The sequence below is a fragment of the Lissotriton helveticus genome, chromosome 1_2, assembly GCF_964261635.1.
Source record: "Lissotriton helveticus chromosome 1_2, aLisHel1.1, whole genome shotgun sequence".
NCBI lineage: Eukaryota > Metazoa > Chordata > Amphibia > Caudata > Salamandridae > Lissotriton > Lissotriton helveticus.
This window is the reverse complement of record NC_136058.1, coordinates 419746376-419769206: the sequence shown is the minus strand read 5'-3', so window position 1 is coordinate 419769206 and position 22831 is coordinate 419746376. Positions and strand designations below refer to the sequence as shown.

Here is a 22831-nt window from a genome sequence, read left to right as displayed (position 1 = left end):
TACCTTACTGATTGTAGATATGATCCAGTGCCAGGCGAAGATCAGATGATACTATATTCTATACGTCTACGACGTGTTACAAACTATTTGACTATCCTACCCGAGATGAGGGAACATTTAGACAACATATATCATTTCATCAGAACAGGGGAAAGACCAGAAAGTATTCACGAGGCTATGGCACACAGGAAAACGGAGACTCAAAGTATGATCTTGCAGTTTTTGATAAATTGCTTGATAAGGGAACAAGACCAGCCAGGTAAAAGCAAGGACGAGATGAAAGTCCTGATAAAATGGAGTGACAACATAGCAGACGGAAAACATAGTAAACAAGGTTGTATAGAATCCATGTATAGAAAGATCCGTAAAGAAATTCTAGGTATACACGAAAGGGAAAGAGCAACGAGAGAAACCGAGAAAGAGGACGGCACCTCAGACGAAGATGTAGACACCGAGAACCCAGATAGAATAGCGTACGTAGGTAGGGCAAGACCCTTCGACAGACACACACGCCTAGAATGCAAGGAAACTTTTCTTCCTCCCATACCAGAACAGTGTTCTCTTGAACATTTATTCCAAGCCACCGATAGAGTTCTGAAGCAACGAATAGGTTACAGTGAGCTCAGTACCATGCATGAACAGGAACTAGCCCGATCAGCAGTTCAATGGACTAGTAATTCTAGCACATTTAAAGACGATGTAGTGGCCCAAACGTTTCTGAATCTTTCCCCAGACAACCAGCGACTGGTGGGTATGTACATGATCCAACACCTCATTATACTGTATGAAAGCCAGCATTCTGATCCAGGTCCCCTATATAATGTATTGGACGAGTTGCTCCTAAACAGATGGAAAGGCTTAGGTACCGATTTGATTAATGTCATTTTAGAACAACGCCACAAATACAGAACGTTCCTGACTCCACATTTCGTTCCTGTTCCACCCCCAGTAAGGAAGACATTTTACATAGACAGACAGAATCCCTTGCGAGAAGTCCATCCTGTTCGGACAACGGGAGGTGAGCTCGAACGAGTATTTGTTTACACCCCCTTAACGAAAATAGAACTACTGGAAATGAAAAAGTTAGTACCCTGTCATGATAAAGACCCAGCAGGGTTCCACCGTGAATTAAAAGACATGCTCCGCATGGGAGAGTACACATATCCCGATATCATTAAAATGTTAAAGGTTCTGTTGCCTGCGGGCATATATGAAAAACTTAAAGAAAAAGAATGGGAGGTGGGAGAGAAAAAGATTGACTGGGCAGAATTAGAGGACGAAGATAAAACACGAATTCCTGGTACTGGTCTCGGGGAAAAAGCCAAAGCATTGCCCGAGTTGTTAATACAAGTCTTGCCAAGATTGCTAGCCACGAAAAAGGAAGACTGGGATGCCATCTCAGCCTGTAAACAGAAACAAGACGAAGACACTAGTGATTTTTATTCCAGATTCGAGAAATGTTTCATTATTAATAGCGGCTTGAAAACAAGTAGTGAATCGTATCCACATCTTTTCGTTACCAAATTAGTAGAGAATTCGTTACCACAAGTTAAAAATCGAGTACTGAAAGTCGAGAGTACCTGGCAAGCTAATACCCCGTCCCAAATGTTACAAATGTTACAGTATCACCAGAACCGAATCAGAGAAGAGCAAGAACACGAAAAGAGACGTATGAAAGACACGAAAATGAAAGTACTAGCTGCACAGTCTGTTCTAGTAGATAGTCAGAAGAGGGGTACAACACAGACCAGTCATTCTGCAGCTCCTGTAAAAGGGACATGCAATTACTGTAAACAGCCAGGTCACTATATAAACGAATGTGCCGTTCTGAAACACAATATAACTACCGGTAAAACGAAAGAAAGACCGCGTCCTCCTAGACAGGAACATGTTCCACAAAACACGCTACCACCGCAGAACGCACAACAGTCAGTAGCAGTACCGCAGCCTATAGCTGCCACACAACATGTTACACAGCAGATGTACCAGTACGCACAGTCAGATTATCCAGAGTATCAGTAGTATTCATGAAACAGCCTAGAGAGGGAGGTTGGCTTGCCTCTTATCGAGGTTCCTGTAGATCAAGAGGGTCCCTATGTACACAGCCAGGTTTTAGGGAAAGACAGAAAATTTCTGATTGATACAGGGGCAAGTAGAACTACCATCAGTCATGACGAGGTTCCAGGGGCTCCCCTCTCAGGCTCAAGAAATGTTTCCCTGGGATTTTCAGGAAAGCCTATTGTTAACGAAGTATCGAAACCAATTTCCCTAGAAGTTGGTCCATTGTCCCGCGTTACAGACTTGTTACTTACGAAATCATGTCCAGAAAACTTACTTGGTATTAAAACATTGAAAGAACTAGGAGCAGTGATTTGTTGTTCTCCAGAAGGAGTGAGATTGTTTTTACATGATTTTAAAGGACATTATGTGTTAAGAGATTTTGATCCAAGATTACTGAATGTACCACAGCATTTATGGGCGCAAGGTCCAACTGATGTAGGTTGTATGCACATTACACCATATCGTGTCACTCTGAAACAAGGAATTGTACTACCCCGAATCCGACAATACAAGTTGCCACCTGAGGCTGTAACAGCCTTGTTGAAAATTATTGATGAGCTCATTGCTCAAGGAGTGGTTGTAGAAACTGACTCCAATGTATGTAATTCCCCTATCATTCCGATTCTTAAACGAACTGACCCAAATGCACCTCCAGTCTACAGACTAGTGATTGACCTTCGAGAACTTAATAAATGTATCATACCCCAGTACCCAGTGGTCCCAGATATTTCTTCCCTATTGACTGCCATTGATTCCGAAGCTGCATTCTTTACTGTCATCGATCTCAAGAACGCCTTTTTTAGTGTCCCCATCCATCCGGACAGCCAGTTTCTTTTCGGATTCTGTTTAAATGGACGAAGCTTCAAATTTACACGTGCACCTCAAGGGTTCACAGAAAGTCCTAGTATTTACAGCCAAGCACTGAAACGACAACTAGACAGTATTCACATGCCAACTGACACTGCCCTGCTCCAATACGTTGATGATCTATTGATTACAGCCCGTACAGAACGTGACTGCGAACGTGCGTCACTGACAGTCTTGTATTTTCTGGCAGAAACGGGGCACAAGGTATCCCCTTCGAAGCTACAATTCTGTGTCCAGCAAGTGGTATACCTTGGTCACTTACTGTCCAAGAGGGGTAGGCAGCTGACACCTGACCGTATCCAGTTAATCGCACGTCTTCCACAGCCCAAGACACAGAAGGAGGTACAAGCTTTTATTGGCCTCACCTCTTACTGCAGACAATGGATCCCTCAGTATGCATATCTAGCCAAGCCACTGATACAATTGACAACACAGGAGGCAGCGACATCGACTGTCCTCCCGTGGACCCAGGAACATACACAGGCTTTTGACGAATTAAAGAAAGCTTTATGTCAAGCACCTGTCTTAGCGACTCCATGCTACAGAAAACCTTTTACACTTTTTGTTACTGAACGCGATGGTACAGAATTATCTGTTCTCACACAAGATCAAGCAGGACAACACAAGCCTTGTGCATATTTCTCTAGTACATTGGATCCAGTGGCCCAGGCTTTGCCTGCGTGCCTTAAATCAGTTGCAGCCACAGCTTTAGCTATCAGACAAAGTGATTCAATAGTGTTAGGACATCCCCTGACAGTACAGGTTCCACACTCCGTGGAAGTTCTTTTAAACCGAACACAGACTCAGCACTTGACCATAGCACGACTGACAGGATATGAACTGACACTGTTTCAGCCACACATAGAGATCAGACGCTGCAACATATTAAACCCTGCTACACTATTACCCTCGATTTCCTCAGACCCTGCAACACATGACTGTGTGGATGTAATTAACACCATTACGAAGCCAAGACAAGACTTGACAGACATTGCATTACCTGACCCAGACCTGACACTTCATGTGGATGGTTCATGTATGAGGACAAGTACAGGAGAGTTAGTGGCCGCATATGCAGTGACTACTGAAACTGAAGTTATAGAAACACATCGCATTGACACCCTGTCCGCCCAAGCAGCAGAGCTCATCGCTCTGACCCAAGCCTGCCTACGAGCCAAAAACCTGAGAGTAAACATATATACTGATTCACGTTATGCATTCGGAGTCGTTCACGACTTTGGAGTCCTCTGGCAAGAAAGAGGTTTTATGACCTCTCATGGAACCAAGATTCAGCATGGCCCCCTCATTCAAGCTCTGTTAGAAGCAATACATTTACCTACGGCTATAGCCGTTATAAAGTGCAAAGCACATACGAGGGTCACTGATACCATTTCCCAGGGTAACGACCTGGCAGATCGGACAGCCAAGCTTACAGCTCAGACTCCAGACATTCCAGCTGACATGACAAAGACAGACGTTTCTTCCCTGACGACTTGCATGACAGTCAAAGATCCTACACAAGATGTATTAGACATACAGACACATGCTACTCCAGACGAAATCAAGAAATGGACTGAACAAGGAGGGGTCCAGACAGATCAGGGATGGTTGACGAAGGGAAAAGCCACATGGTTTCTCCCCGACTTTATGGTTCAAGTCATCATTAATACAGCACATAGTCCAGCACACTTAGGAGAAAAAGCCATGTTAGACAGCATCCAGAACCTCTGGTTTAACAAGCATTTACGAGCTGCAGCCAAGCAGAAAGTACGTACCTGCATGATCTGTTATCAGTTCAATCCAGGCAAAGGTATTCCCGTGGAACAAGGTGGATTTCATCCTCCTGACCATCCTTTTGAAGTCCTCCAGATGGATTATATACAGATGGATCGATGTCGAGGATTCAAGTATGTCCTCGTAGTTGTATGCGCCCTGTCCAGATGGACAGAAGCATATCCAGTCCCAGATTACACTGCCGTGACCACGGCCAGACAGCTGGTTCGTGAGTTTTTCCCTCGATACGGTTTGCCCCGTGTCGTGTATTCAGATAATGGACAGCCATTCTCGTCCGAACTCATGAAACAGGTATCACTTCTGTTAGGGTACCAGTGGAAATTCCACTGCGTACGACACCCCGAGGCAGCTGGCCTCGTCGAGCGACACAATCAAACTCTGAAAACACGATTAGCGAAGGTATGCGCAGAGAAAGGTGTAGATTGGATGGTAGCCCTGCCGGTTGCCCTTTTTTATATGCGTATGGTAGCTCACTCCAGATCTGGTTTGTCACCCTATGAAATTGTTTTCGGTCGTCCCCCAAACATGTGGGGTACACCTATGCCTCGTAAAATCACTGATGTTGACAGTAACATGCTGACAGATTACCTGGCTTCCTTGATGTCTGCACTACTCTCTTGTCGTTCACAGGTCGCGGCTGCCTTCCCGGACAACACCCAGGTGAAACCGCACGAGGTCGTTCCAGGAGACCTAGTCCTGGTTCGCAACTTTGATCGCTCGAGCCCTCTGGAGCCCCGCTGGAAGGAGCCGAAACTTGTTCTGATGACCACAAGGACCGCCGTAAAACTGGAAGGAAGAAAAGGCTGGCTCCATTCCAGTCATGTCAAGCGCTTCCATGGACTGCGTCCAAAGACTCTTTTCAAGGACTGTCCCGATACTGACTCTAAACTCCCCCTGTTAGAGAAAACTCCGCAACAGGAGTATAAAATCAAACTGAGGTCTAGCAAGTCAGACAGCGTTTAATTGTTTAAGTCCCCCTCGGGTGAATCGGTTAGACAGGTTTCTGACATGTATGAGATAGACCCACTTAGTGAGAGAGATAGACTGAAATTCAAGAAAATGAAATATTGTAAAAGTCTCCGAAGCAGATGCATCGTTACATTACTTTTTATGTTTGTTCTGAGTCTTACGATCATATGTATTGGTTATATGTTACATGTATTTTTTCCTCCTCTTGGTTCACATGTACATCTCTCCTCTAATGATACGGTAGAGCACACGTTTAGTGAACTACCCCCTCACGAGTTATCTTATCGACTTGCAATGCGCAACAATACTTTTATTCGTATGTTACACCATTCGCACCAGGCCAGCAATGCCACAAATTGCTGGGTATGTGGCCGACTCCCCCCTTACCAGAAGATGAAGGGAGCTCTGCCTCTCTTTCCTTATCCGTTTTCACACAATGGTTCGTGTGGAGCATGGTTTACATTGATGTCATCATTAGACAATAAATCTACAGTTTCCCTTCTGAATACAGTTATGAATAAAGTCTGTTTCCCAGACAAGGACGGTCTTCCCCAAAGAACAGGGACAGATCTAGAAAACGAAGTATATGATTTAGGTAATTTTTCCTTTCTCCTCATGATTTTGAATGTCCAGTCCGAGACTAATTCAGACTTACCTTTCATAACAGTTCTACCAGTGAAAGGTGAATTATGTGTTAGAAAGAATGGTTCAGTACACCTAGGACACAGTGATTGTGCTACTGTGGTCGAATTCAGTGATAAAGGGAAGTCTACTTTCAAAGCTTCACGTCATTCCTATTTTATATGTGGTCAGACAGCTTATGTACACTTACCCCTAGATTGGGATGGAACATGTTACATTGCATTCCTACTGCCACCAGTTTTCCTAGCCCCATCCGATTATTACCGAAATACCCATCTAGTGCATGTCAGACATAGGAGGGAGATCGAGTCCCCGATTGTCGATCAGACTGAAACTACATTGGAACAGTATACGGATTTCAATAAAGGTTTCTTTTTCTTCATAGGTCCCATCCAGAATAGTAAATTAATACGCAGGTTAACCAGAACCCTTGAAGCAGTAGTGAATGAGACTACTTCCGCCCTAGGCAACTTAACAGAAGAGCAGTCTGCTATGAGAATTGTTGTTCTTCAGAACCGCCTTGTCCTTGACGTCATCCTGGCCGATAGGGGCGGAGCTTGTAGAGTCATCGGATCTAGTTGTTGCGTTTTCATTCCTAATAACGCACCGTCAGTGTATTCAGCAATAACAAGGCTTCATAAAATAGCTCATCAGCTACACCAGAATCCAGGCACCTGGACTTGGTCCGGCTGGCTCTGGAGTGTAATATCTGCATGGGGATGGAAAGTACTGTCATTCCTAGGAGTAGTATTATTGATCATATTCAGTTGTTGTCTCTGTTTACAATGTGGCCCAGCGATTTGCGGCTTGTGCGCCACAGTCTGTATTCCACGTCCACAATCCTGTACCCGAATGAAGAAAGACGAGCAAATGATGTTGTCTGAACAAATAGATGGTCTCTTGAATATTGATGTTTCCTGAAGGGAACGTAGGGCACAAGGAGGGAATGAGGAAAATTGAATTTTGCCCTGCTATGTGTCCCCTACGTGTACCCCATTATGTAGTATATGTGCATGATCTTCATACATCTTTCCCCAATGGCCGAAAATAAAGACGCATTTGCATTCGCGTCCAACGTTAACATGTCAGTTATCCAGTCCTTCATGAAAGCAACGTGAATTAGGCTTTTAGGCCTATGTTGCCAATGTCTCTACATGGTGCACGTTAAATTGTCGAGATGCACCCATTTCTAAGGCTCCACAGGGCCCGGACACAAGATCCAGGTCTCAAGCCTCCTGAAGCGCTCCGAGAGACGCAGCCCCGCCCGCATCTCTGACCCTTCCCTTACTTCCTGCCAAGCAACGCGGTGCCCGGCTCAGCCTGGCCTGCCTGCCAAGACCTTGTTATGCCCACAGTTATCTGTTCAGCTCCCCGGATCCACATTCCTAGCTAACGAGCAGGATAAACATATCCTGTCTACAGAAAATAGAGTCCAGTCTTTCTGTCTCCGTGCAAGTAATTTACTGAATTAGTTTCCATAGAAGATCCATAACCCTACGCAATACATAAAGAAATATATGCATACACTAGCCTTTAGTGACGAGCAGCCTTTGCCCTGATGGCCTTTAGAATCAAGCAACATGTACTCCAAACACAAGATATCAGATATACTATAGGTACAGGTCGTTCTGACATCCCAGACTTCAGTCTCCTCTATTAGTGCTAGAAGTCAGCCCCCCCCAGCTCTCCCCAGTTACACGTCATGACTCGTTTTTCGCGCACCAGTAGGTTAAAGGTTTCAGCTGCCCATGAAACCCCCTCCATGTGTCCACCCACCTATGACACTTCTGTGACGTCTACATCACACACCTCCGTGCACGCCCTGTGCACGCCTTCTTTTACGCCCATATGTTCTTATCTTTCTCTCTTTCACTTGTTACGCCTACTGTATTCAATGCAACTGTACTGTTTTACTATATATATTGTCTGATGTTAATGGAATGTTGAATATCCCTTCCTGAACCTTAGTGGTGATGGAACACGATGTCCATTGGCTCGAGCCACTTAATTAAAGCCCGTATGACTCAGATACCACGGACTCTGCCTCTCATTTATTGAGCTGTTCTTATAGTCAGTTAATGTATAGAAAAATAGTCCCGGTAATTTATTTATTTACCACACCCCGGACACTTTACCATTGACCACTATCTGAGCCAGAGGCTTCTCATAAAGAAGTTTAACCCAAGCAATGAATCCCGGGCCGAACCCAAACTTCGAGAGGGCCGCCCACAAATAAGGCCATTCTATGGTGTCAAAAGCCATCGTAGCGTCAAGAGAAACTAAGATGGCCGACTCAGTAAGAGTCGCAGCTCTCGCGAGGACTCCGTGGAGTCTCCGCAGGTTAAGGGCGGTATTACGCTGCGGGATGAAACCGGACTGATCCGGATGGACCAGGTCTCCAATTACAGCAACCAAGCGAGTGGCCAGCAATTTAGCAAGAATCTTGGGTTCAGCGTTAAGTAGGGAAATGGGTCTGTACGATGTACATCGATCACGAGGTTTGCCCTCCTTGTGTAGAACCACAATGGTAGCAAGCCGCTGATCCGCAGGCAAGGCGCCAGAGTCCAAGGACTCAAGAAACATGTCCTTCAAGTAGGGAGCCACGGTGTCCGGTCGCAACTTGTACAATTCAATGGGCAAGCCGTTGGGACCCATCGCCTTGCCAGATCGGAGAGAACGGATAGCATCCGCGATCTCATCCACCGTGATAGGCGCGTCTAGAAGACGCCTGTCGTCATCAGAAAGACAGGGCAATGCGATATCCTGAAGAAGTAGCCAAGAGTCATCTTCGTCTCTATCAGAGACGGAGGCATACACAGTTTGAAAGTGGTCAACAAAACGATCAACAATCCCATCAGGCTCAGTAACACGCTCCCCATTCAGGTTCTCAATCACAGGGACAACACGATTCTCTCTCTCTTTCTTATCCAGCCAAGCAATCAATTTACCAGCTTTGTCCCCCACGTCATACAACCGGCCCTGCTGTTCACTGTACATTGCCTTCGCTGCATCGGTAACAAGAGCTTTGTAATCAGCCTGTTTCAAACTGAGGGAATGCAATGCCTGAGGTGTCGTCCCAGAACTAAGGTCATTCTCTAGGGTAGTGATATCATTTTCAATACGCACAATTTCTTCATTTTTAGCCTTTTTAGCAGCGGCAATAAGCGATAGAGAATGCCCACGGACAACCGTCTTGAAGGCCTCCCACAACGAAACAGACGAGGAAACAGACCCCACATTGTCATCAAAGTAATGGTCAATATGTTTCACAAGGTCAGAACGGGTCTTAGGATTACGGAAATACCGAGGGTTGATGGGGGCCACCCTACCCGCACAGCCAGTGCCTACCCGAAATCGAAGCCACAAAGGGGAGTGGTCGGAGATACCTCTAGGCAAATAACGGACCTCAACAATTAAGGAAGATTGGGCAGATGGCATCAGGAAATAATCCAGCCTGGAAAGACTACCGTGGGCCCCAGAATGAAAGGAAAATTGAAATTGGGTGGGATGCATCAGTCGCCAGGCATCAACAAACCCAAAAGTCTCCAACAAATCAGTAAGCCACATCTGAGACCTGAGTAACTCCCGAGGGGGAGAACGGTCGTTAGTACCAGAGACCACCGAATTAAAGTCCCCACCGAGGACCAGGAGACCCTCAGGAAGCCCAAGAATAACCGTGGCCAAATCGGCGAAGGTCGGGGCCTGTAGGCCCAGAGGGACATAAATCGAGAGAATGGAAAGAGTCTTCCCCTCCCATCTACCCGTGAGGACAGCGTAGCGCCCTCTATCATCAAGAATCACATTATCAATCTCGAAAGGGAGAGAGGAGCGAATAAGGATGCCCACCCCCCGGGAACCAGAAGTGAAACCAGCGTGAGCAACTAAGCGATAACCCCGCCTATTCAAGGCCTGACAAACATTAGCAATCAAGTGTGTATCCTGCAAGAGAACAACATCTGGAGACTGGCGTCTGAGGAACTGTAAGACCACCCCCCGCTTTATCCTGTCTCCCAATCCATTAACATTCCAGGACAACAGTTTCAACTCACCACCCCCCATCCCAAAACTGAGGCAGAGAACCCCACACACGAACCCGAAATACATTTGTGAGCAAAAGTGACAATATGAAGCCTTGTGATAACAACAAACACACACAGTCCCCCCCCACCTCCCCCCAACTGAACCCCGTTGCAACACCTCCCACCCTGCACCCCTGCGTACGACTCAGAAGCCACCCCAACTTGCAGTGTGCCTGTCGCCCCATAAGAAAACTACTCTACACAAAGAACCCAGGAGGAGAAAGAGTCCCCAGTAACCCCCGCCACCCTCAGGCACAAACAATATCATAAGAACAAAAAACACCAAAGTCACGACTCAGCCTGAAGAATCAAAAAGTTCAGCCGCCAGGATCCACAGCATCATTCCTGCTCTGACACGCCACCTTCAGCACCACCGGGATGTTCCGTACGATCATCCCTACTGGTCAAATGAGTCAAGCCAGTCGTTAACACTGTCTGGTCGATCAAAGAAAAACGTTCGTTCACGATGTTCCACACGAAGTCTGGCCGGAAACAACATAGCATATTTGAATCCCAAGTCCCTCAACCGCTTCTTGGCTCCCTGAAATCCCATCCTCTGCCGTTGTACGAACGGGGTAAAGTCAGGGTAGAAGTTGACCACAGAGTTTTCAAATTTCAACGGGCCTTTGTCCCGGGAAGCCTGCAGGATAACGTCCCTATCCCTGAAGTGGAATAATCTGGCAACAATAGGTCTCGGGGGAGCCCCGGGCTGGACCTTCCCTCCGGGAACCCTGTGAGCTCGCTCCACAGCAAAGAATTTGGTAAGCCCGGAGGGAGCGAGATGGTTAGAAACCAGATATTCCACCAGGAGGTCAGTAGCGGCAGGCTCGGAAGTCTCTGGAACACCAATAATACGGATATTATTGCGACGGGATCGATTTTCATATTCCTCCAGACGACGTGCCATCATGTCACGCGAGGATCGAAGGTTGCCGATCTCCGTTTGGATCTCCGTAACATCACCAGTCAGGCTAGATGTCTTTAAATTCAGCTCCTTGACCCTTTCATTGGTCTTCGCCAAATCCGCCCTGATTAGCGTAACGTCCATTGCCACCGTATCTATTTTGGAGGCGAGAGCCTCATATTGCTGTTCCATTGTGGCCTTGAGACCAGTGATGGCGCCCATAACATCCTGTAACGAGATTTCCGTTGCAGCGGGCACGGCCTTAGGATCGTCGAGTGGATGGCCAGCACTACTGGGGGAGCCCCTCACCTGCGAATAATGGTCCATAATATTCGTCTGGGATGAGCCCCCACGATTTGGTGTCTTGGTCTTACGTCTCTCCGGTTCGTGCCTCGCTGCCATTTTGGAAGAGGGTCCCCGAAGGGGCCCGCGCAACCTGGTGAAAATGGCCGAACACTGTGAGGCCAAAAGGCACAAAACTGGACCAAAGGGGCGCAAATGGCAACAACGTCGAGGGCACTGCGATCAAATGAAACGGGTGGCAACAGCACCACAGAGCCAGACTGCGGCAGAGCCAAGATGCATTGCGGGCAAAGCACCAGGTTCATAAAATGAGACCAGAAGTCAAACAGAGGCCGCCCTGGGGGGAAACCCCGCAGCTGATGTTGTTCGACTGTACCCCGGCTAGCAAATCAGCCGAGCTCCCGGCGTCGCTTCCGGTTAGGCCATGAAAGTTCACGACGGTATAAAAATGGATCCGAACGTCCGATATTGATTTTTCGAAGGATGTCGAAGTCAGGCTGATGCCGTCTTCAAAAGCCCATCAATAATTTCAGGATGTAGAGAGGATAGGTGCGAAGGGCGACGCGGACCTCGGGGAGCTCTACACTCACGCGTCCATCTTAGATGGCCGCGAAGCTCCTCCTACGCACCCTGTTTTGAGCACCTCTAAAGGTGGCCTTATAATGACGAGGCTGTCGTGCATATGTTGATTTTGTTAGTCAGATTTTGTTCCACCCTATGCTCTGTGACCCTAATGTTAGTGATTCTCAGGAGATTAGGGTCCAATAGTAGTCTGTTGAGACTATGGGCGTACAATGCAGTTGGTGCCGAATATGCTTCTGTTACAGGCTGATGCTAAGTACAGTAATCACCAGTGGACACTGGGTGTTTGTTTGTGATTTGTTTTACTCTGACTAATTGTGCTTTGTGGTGATTTTGACAGTGGGACAGTTGATCCTATCATAAGTAAACTTTCTCTTGTAAACCTTTTCTTGTGCCAGTTGGCTGCATGTATACCTTGATAAAGGGCCCAACAAACACCCACCGCTCTTCCCGGATGGCACATTAGTTCAGATCTCTTCACCCGACGTTTGGAATATGTGCCCCCTTTTAGTCCTTTTACTTCTCCTCACCACCGATTTCCCAGTAACACCCTTCTCATATCCCCTCCGCACTCCTTCTCCCCATTTTCCCAACATGGCTACCACTCGAGCTAAGGTTGGAATTAATTGCTACAAAATCATTTATCCTCCCGGCCAGACTAAAGCTTCAGTAAAACAATTGAAGCATAACACTATTGAACGTTTCCCAGATTCCCTTTTTGTTGATCAAGTTTACAATGGTCAATTTGGGAGGCGCAAAAATGATTTCATTTTCTTCACTCACGACACCCCCTCTTGGTCCACCAGTTTTTATAATTTCCTTAACGTCACATCCTCCTCATCTGTCCCTCATGGGAAACAACTAAAGATTTCCCCCTCGTATTTCAACGGCTCCCTCACCATCTCACTCTATAACAACGGCACTGTCATGTTTCAAGGTAAAGACACCTGTCTCTCGCTCTTTGACCACCTTTTCCCCTCCCTACTCCCCTCCTCTGCGACCGGGTTTTCCCCTGACTCTAGCTCCACCCACTACTCCCTTTCTCCTCCCCTGACCCCCATACATTCTAATAGGCTGCACCCTCGGAAGGCACAGGTCGGACCTCTTCCCTCCCCCTCCCTTGTGTCCTCCTCTCCCTTTCCTCCCACTTCACAGTATGCCCCCCCCTTCGTCACGTCAGCTTTACCACTAGCTAATACGCTCCTTGTCCAATCTGCACCGCCCCGGTACTCCATTCTCATCTCCTCCCCCCTACTCCTACCTGCTACTCCCTTTTTTAGGCCACCCCTCCGCCAACCTCCTCCCCAGCTAACGTTCCTTATACTCCCCTCATTCCTCCCTCTCCCCCCCTTCTCTACCCCTTCCTCCCCTCGCTTCTTACCCCGATTTCTCCACATTGCCATTGCATCTCTCTCCTCCCCCCTCTCCACCAGCAATGCTGTTTTGCCCCCTTTCCCCCCCGGTAACCCTTTCCATCTCCCTCCATCGGGCCCAGCTGAACCATCTCCTTTCTTCAACTTCACCTTCTCCCAACCCCCCTCACTCTGCCAGATGCCGGTTCTCTCACAGCCACCCCTCCTAGCCAACAGGAGGACCTCTCCAACCACCTCCTCCCTTTTCCTTCCAAACCTCCTACACTCCTATGACACCTCACAGTCCTCCCCTCTCCTTTTACCCCACCGCCTTGATCCGCACCTATCTCCTCCTAAATATGTCCTCAATTCCTTTCCTTCGTGCAATGCCAACAAAGACAACTCTCCCTTCACATCCGATAAACCAACCCCCGCTCTCAACCCCCACCTTTCCCCACCTATGAACCCTATACCCCAACTCTCCTCCTGCCCCCCCACCTCTCCCTGCCCTCCACCACCTATTTCACCCCATCCTTTTGCCATCGAGACACCCAACCTTCCGTGCTCTGCCCTACTCTCTCTTGAAAATAAACTAGGCTCTCTTATCACCTCCTTCTCCCAGCTTGTAGCTTCCATTTCACTTCTAAGCTCTAAGATTTCCACTTTCCCATTCACCTCAACTCCTTTGGAAAACTCTCACCTTCCCACGAGATGCACCTCGCTCCCTCACCCCATCATAGCCAAGCATAACCTGTCGTCCGCAAACATCGCTCACTCACACAAGCCCATGAACGCCACCCTTCTTCAACCTACATCTCAGAGTAACCCAACTATCTACACTATTCCGACCATCTACTCTGTCAGAACCAAGCATCCTCCTAAACCCTCCCGTGCACCCCCGTATAGGCACAATATCCCTATCACCCTTGTTAGCCCAAGTGCCCCGTCACCAAAACTGTCTCGACAGAGCTGCGTTGTCTGCTCCACAACTGCAGATCTGCAATAAAGCACAAACTCGAAATCTCTGATACCATCACCCTTCACAATATTGACCTGTTCTTCCTAACAGAGACCTGGTTCAACGATACCTCTCACTCCATGTTTGATCTCCTATTACCCACTGGCTACTCTATCTTCAGGTATGACAGACCTATCAAAGATGGGGGAGGTGTTGCAGTCATCTTTACAAACTCCCTTCAACTCAAGGCTTTTCCCATCAGCGCATTCTGCACTTTTGAATGTCTATCTCTTGAGCTTCAACTACACCACCGCTCACCCCTCAGATTCCATGTCATTTACCGCCCACCTGGCAGAGGCCCTTTGTTTATGGAGGAACTCACTGACTTCATCAGCGACCAATACTCGCAAAGTGACAATCAGACCTTCGTGGGTGACTTCAATCTCCACTGGGGCACTCTGCAAGACTCGTCCGCGAACCTGCTGGCCACCTTCCTCTCTACAAACGATCTTACCCAACACTGCACTGAATCAACACACTCTAAGGGCTCAATCCTGGACCTTGTTATTTCTAAAGTAGGCATGCTTTCTATCGCTACCCCTATTCACGTAGACTGGTCTGACCACCTCCTCATTCCATTCTCTCTTCACCTAGCACACTCTATAACTCTTGGCTAACCTAAGAGGGCTACCTCCTGGTTCCGTGACACTAAAAACATTGACACTGTTTCCCTCTGTGAATCAGCTTTGCAGTCACTTCCAAGGCTAGACCCAAACCTAGATGTTGACAATCTCACCACCCAATGCCTCTCAGTCCTTGCAATAGAAATCAATAATGTCGCTCCTCTCCAAAGCAAAAAGAAAAGGCCCATTCCCTCAGCACCTTGGTTCAACAAATCCCTCTATGAAGAAAGGAAGCACCTACGACTCCTGGAGAAACAATGGAGGCAAGCACCTTCCACCAATAATTTGGCCACGCTTCGTTCAGCAAGATCCAAGTAGCACAAGCACATCTTCCTTGGGAAAGCATCACACTTCAGAACCCTCCTTGACTCAGCCAAAAATAGACCCTAAAAACTATTCGATCTCATCTAGAATATTAACTGCTCTCCCCCAACCGCCAAGTTGGAGGATTTTACAAAGAAAGCTGCTGATTTCGCTGTATTCTTTAACAAAAAAGTGAAATCACTTGTGGATCAGGTCGCTCATCCTACCCCTCCAAAGGAGCGCAAATCCTTAGCCATTTGGCAGAACTTTGACCCCATTTCTGAAGATGTCCTCCTCAAGTGCATCCTCAAAACAAAGCCCTTCAACCATTCTCTTGACCCCATCCCTAGTGCCATTGCCATTGACTTCTATTCTCATTCTCTTTCCTATTGGACCACTCTGGTCAACCTCTCCCTCTGTCAAGGCTCCCTTCCTGTTCCCTTCAAAACTGGGCAGGTCACCCCTCTGCTTAAAAAATCCACTGCGGATGTGAAGGACCTCAACAACTTCCGCCCCATCCACAACCTACCCTTTCTTGCGAAGATCACAGAAAGATGTGTTGCGAAACAACTCTCTCGTCATATTAAGGACAATGATCTTCTTGACAATTTTCAGTCCGGCTTCATCCAAAACTGCAGCACTGAAACAGTCCTGCTGCAAGTGATTGGTGACGCGCTGCGGATACTCGATTTGGGGGGGCCTTGTCTTCTAATTCTCCTTGACCTTTCTGCAGCCTTTGACACTGTCAATCACAACACCCTCCTCAACACTCTTCAACAGAGAATGGGCATGGAGGGCACTGTGCTCAAATGGTTTGCTTCCTTCCTCTCTGAGAGATCCCAAATGATCAAAATAGCGGACAGTCTTTCATCTCCTTTGGCGGTGGGTCAAGGTGTTCCTCAAGGCTCTATACTTGCACCCACACTGTTCAATCTCTATTTGGAACCACTGGGAAATCTCCTAAGAAAATCCGGGGTCCACTATCACCTCTACGCAGACGACATTCAAATGTACCTCAAGGTTGCCTCCACTCACGATCTCTCCGTCCTAAGCTCTACTCTGGACTCCATTCAAAACTGTATTTTAACACATCAACAGATTCTGAATCCCTCCAAAACTGAATTCCTCCTCCTCCTCTCCTCCTCACTTTCTCTTCCCCCGGTTCAATCATGGATGGACCAGATGAATCTACTGAACAATAAACCCATCATTGTCGACAGCGCAAAATCCCTTGGAGTCATACTCGACACAAAACTCAATCTACTCTCCCACATTAATTCAATTGCAAAGTCTGCTCGATACCAACTGCACCTTCTCTGGGGGATTCGTCGCTTCTTCCCGGAGCATTACCTTGAAACCCTGGTCCAATCGCTGGTCCTCTCCAGACTGGACTACTGCAATTCTCTTCTTACTGGCCTCCCCAAATCCCACCTGTCCCCCCTTAAGTCTGTTCTCCATTCAGCAGCTCGTTTCATTTATGGGGCCAAAAGAAGCAACCACATCACACCCATGTAATCCACCCTTCGCTGGCTTCCCATCGAGGCAAGATCTATCTACAAGACTGCCTGCATCACCAACAAAGCCTTGCACTCCTCCTCTCCTCGCTATCTGGTGAATAAACTGAAACTCTCTGGAGGCTCTAGACCCTCACGCAATGCGGAGAATCGACTGCTTGAACCTCCCACTTTCAAGAAGGAAAGATCGATGGCCCAATCCTTTTCAGGCAACGCAGTGAGAATCTGGAACCCACTTCTGCCTAAGCTCCGGACCACCACCTCCTCCCAGGCCTTCAAAACTGACCTGAAAGTTCTCCTCCTTCAAAGACACTTTCAAAGTTAATTCATGCCCTCACTATTATCTGAAGGAAGACCCTTTAGTATAGAAAATTTCTATTCTCCATGACTATGGAAGTGCCTTCCCAGTGTGTTCGTGTGGTTTGAGAGACTGCCATTTATTGCAGTAATACCCTTTTACCTGTGTTTGGTACTCTTTTTTAACATGCACATGTCACTGTTCTCTTGTAACACACTGTTTGCTACCTCTTATATTTTGTTTGCTTTCGATACTTGCACAAGTGCCACCACTGCCTACGTAAAGTTTGTTCTTGTGTTTGAGTGTCCTCCATTGACTGCAGTATTATGCCTCTACTTGTACTTTGTATGCTTTTTGTAACCTGCACACGTCACTTTTTCCTCCTGTAATGCACCGTTTGCTACCTCTTGTATTTTGTTTGCTCACGATTGTCACTTTCGCCTCATGTAATGTAACTTTTGCTTTTGTAATTGGTTCACTTGTAATGTTCTCATGTTTCAGTTCTGTTCCTATTGTGAAGCGCTCTGACACCCGGGTAAAGTTCGCGCTATATAAAAACGCATAAATAAATAAAATAAAGAGGGGGGGCAGATCTGGGGCCTGAGCGGGGCAGGGGCAGATCTGGGGTCTGAGGGGGGCAGGGGCAGATCTGGGATCTGAGGGGGGGCTGGTGCAGGTCTGGGGGGAGATCTGGGGTCTGAGTGGGGAGGGGCAGATCTGGGGTCTGGGGGGCAGATCTGGGGTCTGAGGGGAGCAGAGGCAGATCTGGGATCTGAGGGGGGGCTGGTGCAGGTCTGGGGGGAGATCTGGGGTCTGAGGGGGGATGGGCAGATCTGGGGTATGTGGGGGAGATCTGGGGTCTGAGGGGGACAGGGGCAGATCTGGGGTCTGGGGGGGCAGATCTGGGGTCTGAGGGGAGCAGAGGCTGATCTGTGAACTGAGGGGGGCAGATCTAGGGGTCTGAGGGGAGGCTGGGGGTGGTCTGTAGATGAAGGTAACTGCCTATCAGACAGGGCTCCTTCCTCCTCTGCAACAGGCTGGACACACCAGGAGAGGCCGGAAGTGATGTCACCACCGCTGCTGGTGCTGTCTCTGCCGCCGCTGACCAGGAAGAGGAAACCCTTCTACCTTTCATCCAATGTGCAGCTCAGTGGGTTTCATCAGCAGACGAGGAGCGCCCTCTGGTGACCGCTGACGGAACCGCCGCCTCCAGGCTCTAGCAGGGAAACAAGCATTGGCGCCTGCAAAGACACCGACGTGGGTATTTCTAAGACACTCACAGTCCAAGGACAGGCCTCACCCTGGCATGGTGTGCTCTTGAGGAGCCTCATATTCAGCCCCTCATGCCAGCTCTGCTCCCCCCCTCAGTGAAACACCAGCAATGTGTTCATTTTTTAAACTTCTGCAAAGGATCAGACATGATATTCAGGAGTGAATTTAAATGAGGACTTGTTTTTCATTCAATGTGTGCAATGTAGACACAGCTGCTGCAATGAGACTGAGCAGCGTTTCTAATGTTCATGGTCCTGGGGGTGATTTTTTATATTTGACAGGGCCGTGAATCCCCAAACCACAGCTGCCAAGGCTTCAGATTGCCATGTGTGACATTTTCATCATTGCAGTGAAATTATGAGTGACATTTCAATGACTATGAGTGGCACTGTCTTGCGGCGGGCAAAATCAAGTAATGAAGATTAGGGAAACAGATAAATATCAGAAATTACCCCCATTTGAGCAACAAGAAAGTCTAACAAGGTCTTCAAACTGCAGCGAAGCACCAGAAATGGAAGGGCACTCCCCGGAGACAGACTGCATGACTGCAGCTCTCAGTGACAGAGACGTTTTCCCCCTGAAATAAAACCAAACACATAAATCCATGGAAAAAGGTAAATATCAGAAATTACGCCCTTTAAAACAGTAATAAGCTTTGGAAAGACGTTCAAGCTTCTGCATAGCCCCTGAATTGCAAACTTACTGTTACAATCTGTTAGGTTTTATTTTATCCTCTTCAGCGCCTTGTACTGATATTAGTTCACTCTTGGTATATTACATCCCCCCTTACCTACATTCCGGTTGGTACCTTCCTGAGACTCTGAAGGCTACCTTAGAATGTTCATGTGATGGACCTGTACTGCTGGAGAGAGGAGTGGATAAGAATAAAGGCTGTTCAAACTCTCTTACTTGTTTCAGTCCTTTATCGCCCGGCAGTCTTTATAACAGTGGAGACGCGATCAGTGTAAGGGGACAGATGTTTCCTGCTCCTCCCCTTTTGATTGAACTCCGGCAGCAAAACAATTAATTGCAGCAAAGAGCAGAATTCAACTTTGGAGATAACCTGCAGCCATCCGGGTATGCCAATTCAACTTCGGGATCTGGTGAGGTCGAGTTACAATTTAAACTAAACCTATTTTAAGAAGGACGGATGATTCAAGACACGTATATAAAGTTATCTCAAGTAAACTCTGGCATGTTAAAGAATATTACAACTTTATGGTGGTTAATCGATCAACAAAGAGCAGTAAAACTGTGAAATGAACCTATAGCTCGTAGAATTAAAACTGCCTATCACTCTTAATCTGTCATTGCCGGAAGATAAGACAGAACTTCGGGTTATGGCACTGTAATTCAAAAGGCAAGATAACTGAAATCATTCCCACTTACTTCGTTCTGGTGATTTAAATGAGGGCATCGTTCGGTTCTAGTCTTGTCAAGCATAGCGACCACAGCTTAAGCGCAGTTCATGGGGCTCCTCATCGCTTGTACGCAGAGTTTTCAAAGCGGATGACTGTGTGGGCGATTTAGCTAGGGTGTGAAGCGAGGTCGCTGTGTGGGGGTCCAGGCTCCACACGCTCCACCTTGTTGGGTGATTATATAAGGGCATTGCTGCAGTTTACGGCTTGTCAAGCATCGCAACGAAGGCGGTAGCGCTGACTCGTGGGGCCCCCCCCGCATGTACATGGAGTCCTCCCAGCGACTGACGGTGTGAAGCGGGGCAGTTGCGAGGAGCTCCAGTCAGTGTGCGCACTTCAAGGCCACACTCTCTACGGAGTTTGGCAGATCCCTGTGGTGTCAGCGGTGTGGCAAGTTGGCTGGCTGTGCGGGGGATGTCGCTGCGAGCGCAAATCGGGCTCCACGGGCACGGATCCCCGAGGTGAGATCGAGCGCACAACAAGGCTTCACAAGCTCCTGAGCTTTGGCACATGCGCAGGGCAAATCCTGTCAGGAAACGCTATCAAAGGATCAAACATTCAGGGTTACGCCTTTTCCTACGCAGCAGCACTTCAGGGCTGGTTGTTTATGCGGCCAACCTCGTATTCTGGAGGCAATCATCGGAGATACGCACTCCTGTGTGTGTCAATCCATGTTACAGATTTGAGTTTATTCACGGTGACACGCACACCATATTGAGTGCTACAGAGAGCGCTACAGAGAGCAGAAAACACGCATTCCAACGAGTGTCAAGGAACAATAACAAATTAAAGCATAATTTTAATTTGGTGACACATGCCCCATCATCTTTGAAAGTAAAACACAGCAACAACAGAAAATTGTGTAAACTTATCTAGTTATTATTAGCGTTTCTTGCTAGTCACCTTCATTTATTCTGCTGAATGAATGTACACAGTACATAGTTGCAGGATGAGATAGTGGTTATTAAGTGACCAGAAGGAAATGTAATTTGATCATTTTCAGCTATGTGTATTGCCTTTTCAAAGTATTGCAGAGCACGTAAGTTTTATATTATTTGTTTTATAAGAATCTATGTAGTTTATGAACCATTTACTGCTACTGTGGGCTGCCTATAATAATATTTAATAGCAGTCAATTTGAAATTGTTTTGTCATCTACATCCTTCAATTGTTGAACGGTATCTAAATAATTCAGGTATTACATCATGGCAGCTGCAAGCATGACACAACCTGCGCCTTTCTTAAATGAATTTGGAGAACCCAATATCCCATGGGAGGAATGGGAAAAGATATTTGAATCATATCTTGTGGCAATTGGAGGGGAAAAGTTCAGTGAGTTTAGGAAACAACATATTTTATTGCACAATTTGGGTCCCACAGGAAGAAAAGTGTTTGAATCACTCCCAGAACCGGAAGATGATGAGGATGATGATGACGATGTGTACAACATTGCACTGGTGAAGTTACGAACTCATTTTGGTGACAAGATAAACATAGTTTTAGAGAGACATAAGTTCTTCAGTCGTACTCAGGGAAAACAGGAAAGTGTTTCAACTTATGTTGCTATACTCAGGGGTCTCAGTAAATTGTGTGATTTCAAGTACTTAAATGAGACCAGTTGGTACGTTGCACGAACAACAAAGAAATTCAGAAGAAACTTTTACAGAAGCAACCAGATCTCCAAGAAGCAATGAAGATCGCTAAGTCCATTGAACACACCGACATGTGTATCAAGGAAATGAGCAACAACACAGATAACAAAGTGGCAGAGATAACCAACATAGAAGAAGAAAATTAAGTATGTAAAATTAAGAGTGAGTCTTACAAAACGACTAACAAGAAGGATAATGGGCAAAACCACGCTGGGAATCTGGAAGGATCTAAGTTGAAGTGCTTTCGCTGTGGGAGTAACAACCACTTGGCAAATGACCCCAATTGTCAAGCAAGATCTGCTTGGTGCAGGAAATGTAATAAGAAAGGGCACCTGGCAAGGTTATGTGGATGCTTCCCAAATAAAACCTGGAGCAACAAACCTGGAGAGGATAAAGCCCAATTGAAGAAAATAAGTCTGCAAGTCAAAGAGGTGGGGGCAGAAAAGCAGAGATATCCGTAATATGAAGTCAACATTGATGGAAGGAATCTTAAAATGTTCGCAGACTCTTGCTCCCCATTCACTCTGGTGAATTACTCAGACTTCATATCCATTATGGGTCAAGACCAAAATAAACTAACTAAAGCAGATATAACCCCCAGTGGATACAATAAGGACCCAATCCCCATGAAGGGAATGTTCAAATCCATAATTTCCTTCAAGGCCCGCTCCACTGTTGGCAAAGTATATGTTGTCGAAAATGGATCCAACTGTTTGGGTGGCAACACCAAAAAGAATTGGGAATTCAATTGGACCGAAATCACCCTGAGCAGGTATTGTACACCAACCCAGAAAACGATTATGAACACATGATCAGGGAATTTACAGAAGTCTTTTCGGAAAAGTTAGGTTTACTAAAAAACTTCCAACATAAAATCCAATAGAAACACAATGCTAAACCTGTGGTGCACAAAATTAGACCGATTCCCCGCTTGATGTGGGAACCGTTAAGAAAATAATTAATCTGATTGGAAGAGTTAAACATCATTGAGCCTGTGGATTGCACGGAATGGGTGGCCCCCATTGTCATTGCCAAAAAGAACCATAGTCTGGATATCAGAATGTGCATCCATTTGCGCGATTTGAATAACAGCTGTGAGAAGTTGGCCTGATATATGATGCTCACTAGTTCTAGTGATCACCTTGTATCAGTCCAAACAACCCTTATGGTGATTGGTTGT

The 22831-nt window shown here is 46.9% G+C and overlaps 1 protein-coding gene and 1 long non-coding RNA gene across 2 annotated transcripts in view; one reads left to right on the top strand and one right to left on the bottom strand.

Moving 5' to 3' along the window:
* Positions 1-20471, bottom strand: part of LOC144807318 (uncharacterized) — a 473908-nt gene extending 453437 nt beyond the window's left edge. Inside the window, exons 1-2 of the long non-coding RNA XR_013606200.1 lie at positions 19971-20471; positions 19034-19158 (exon numbers count right to left, since the gene is read on the bottom strand). This is a non-coding gene — a long non-coding RNA (uncharacterized LOC144807318). The remainder of the gene's footprint in view (positions 1-19033; positions 19159-19970) is intronic.
* The window catches only part of LOC144807226 (uncharacterized), a 494237-nt gene that overhangs the window by 88178 nt on the left and 383228 nt on the right, over positions 1-22831 (top strand). The gene's annotated exons all lie outside the window — the stretch shown is intronic.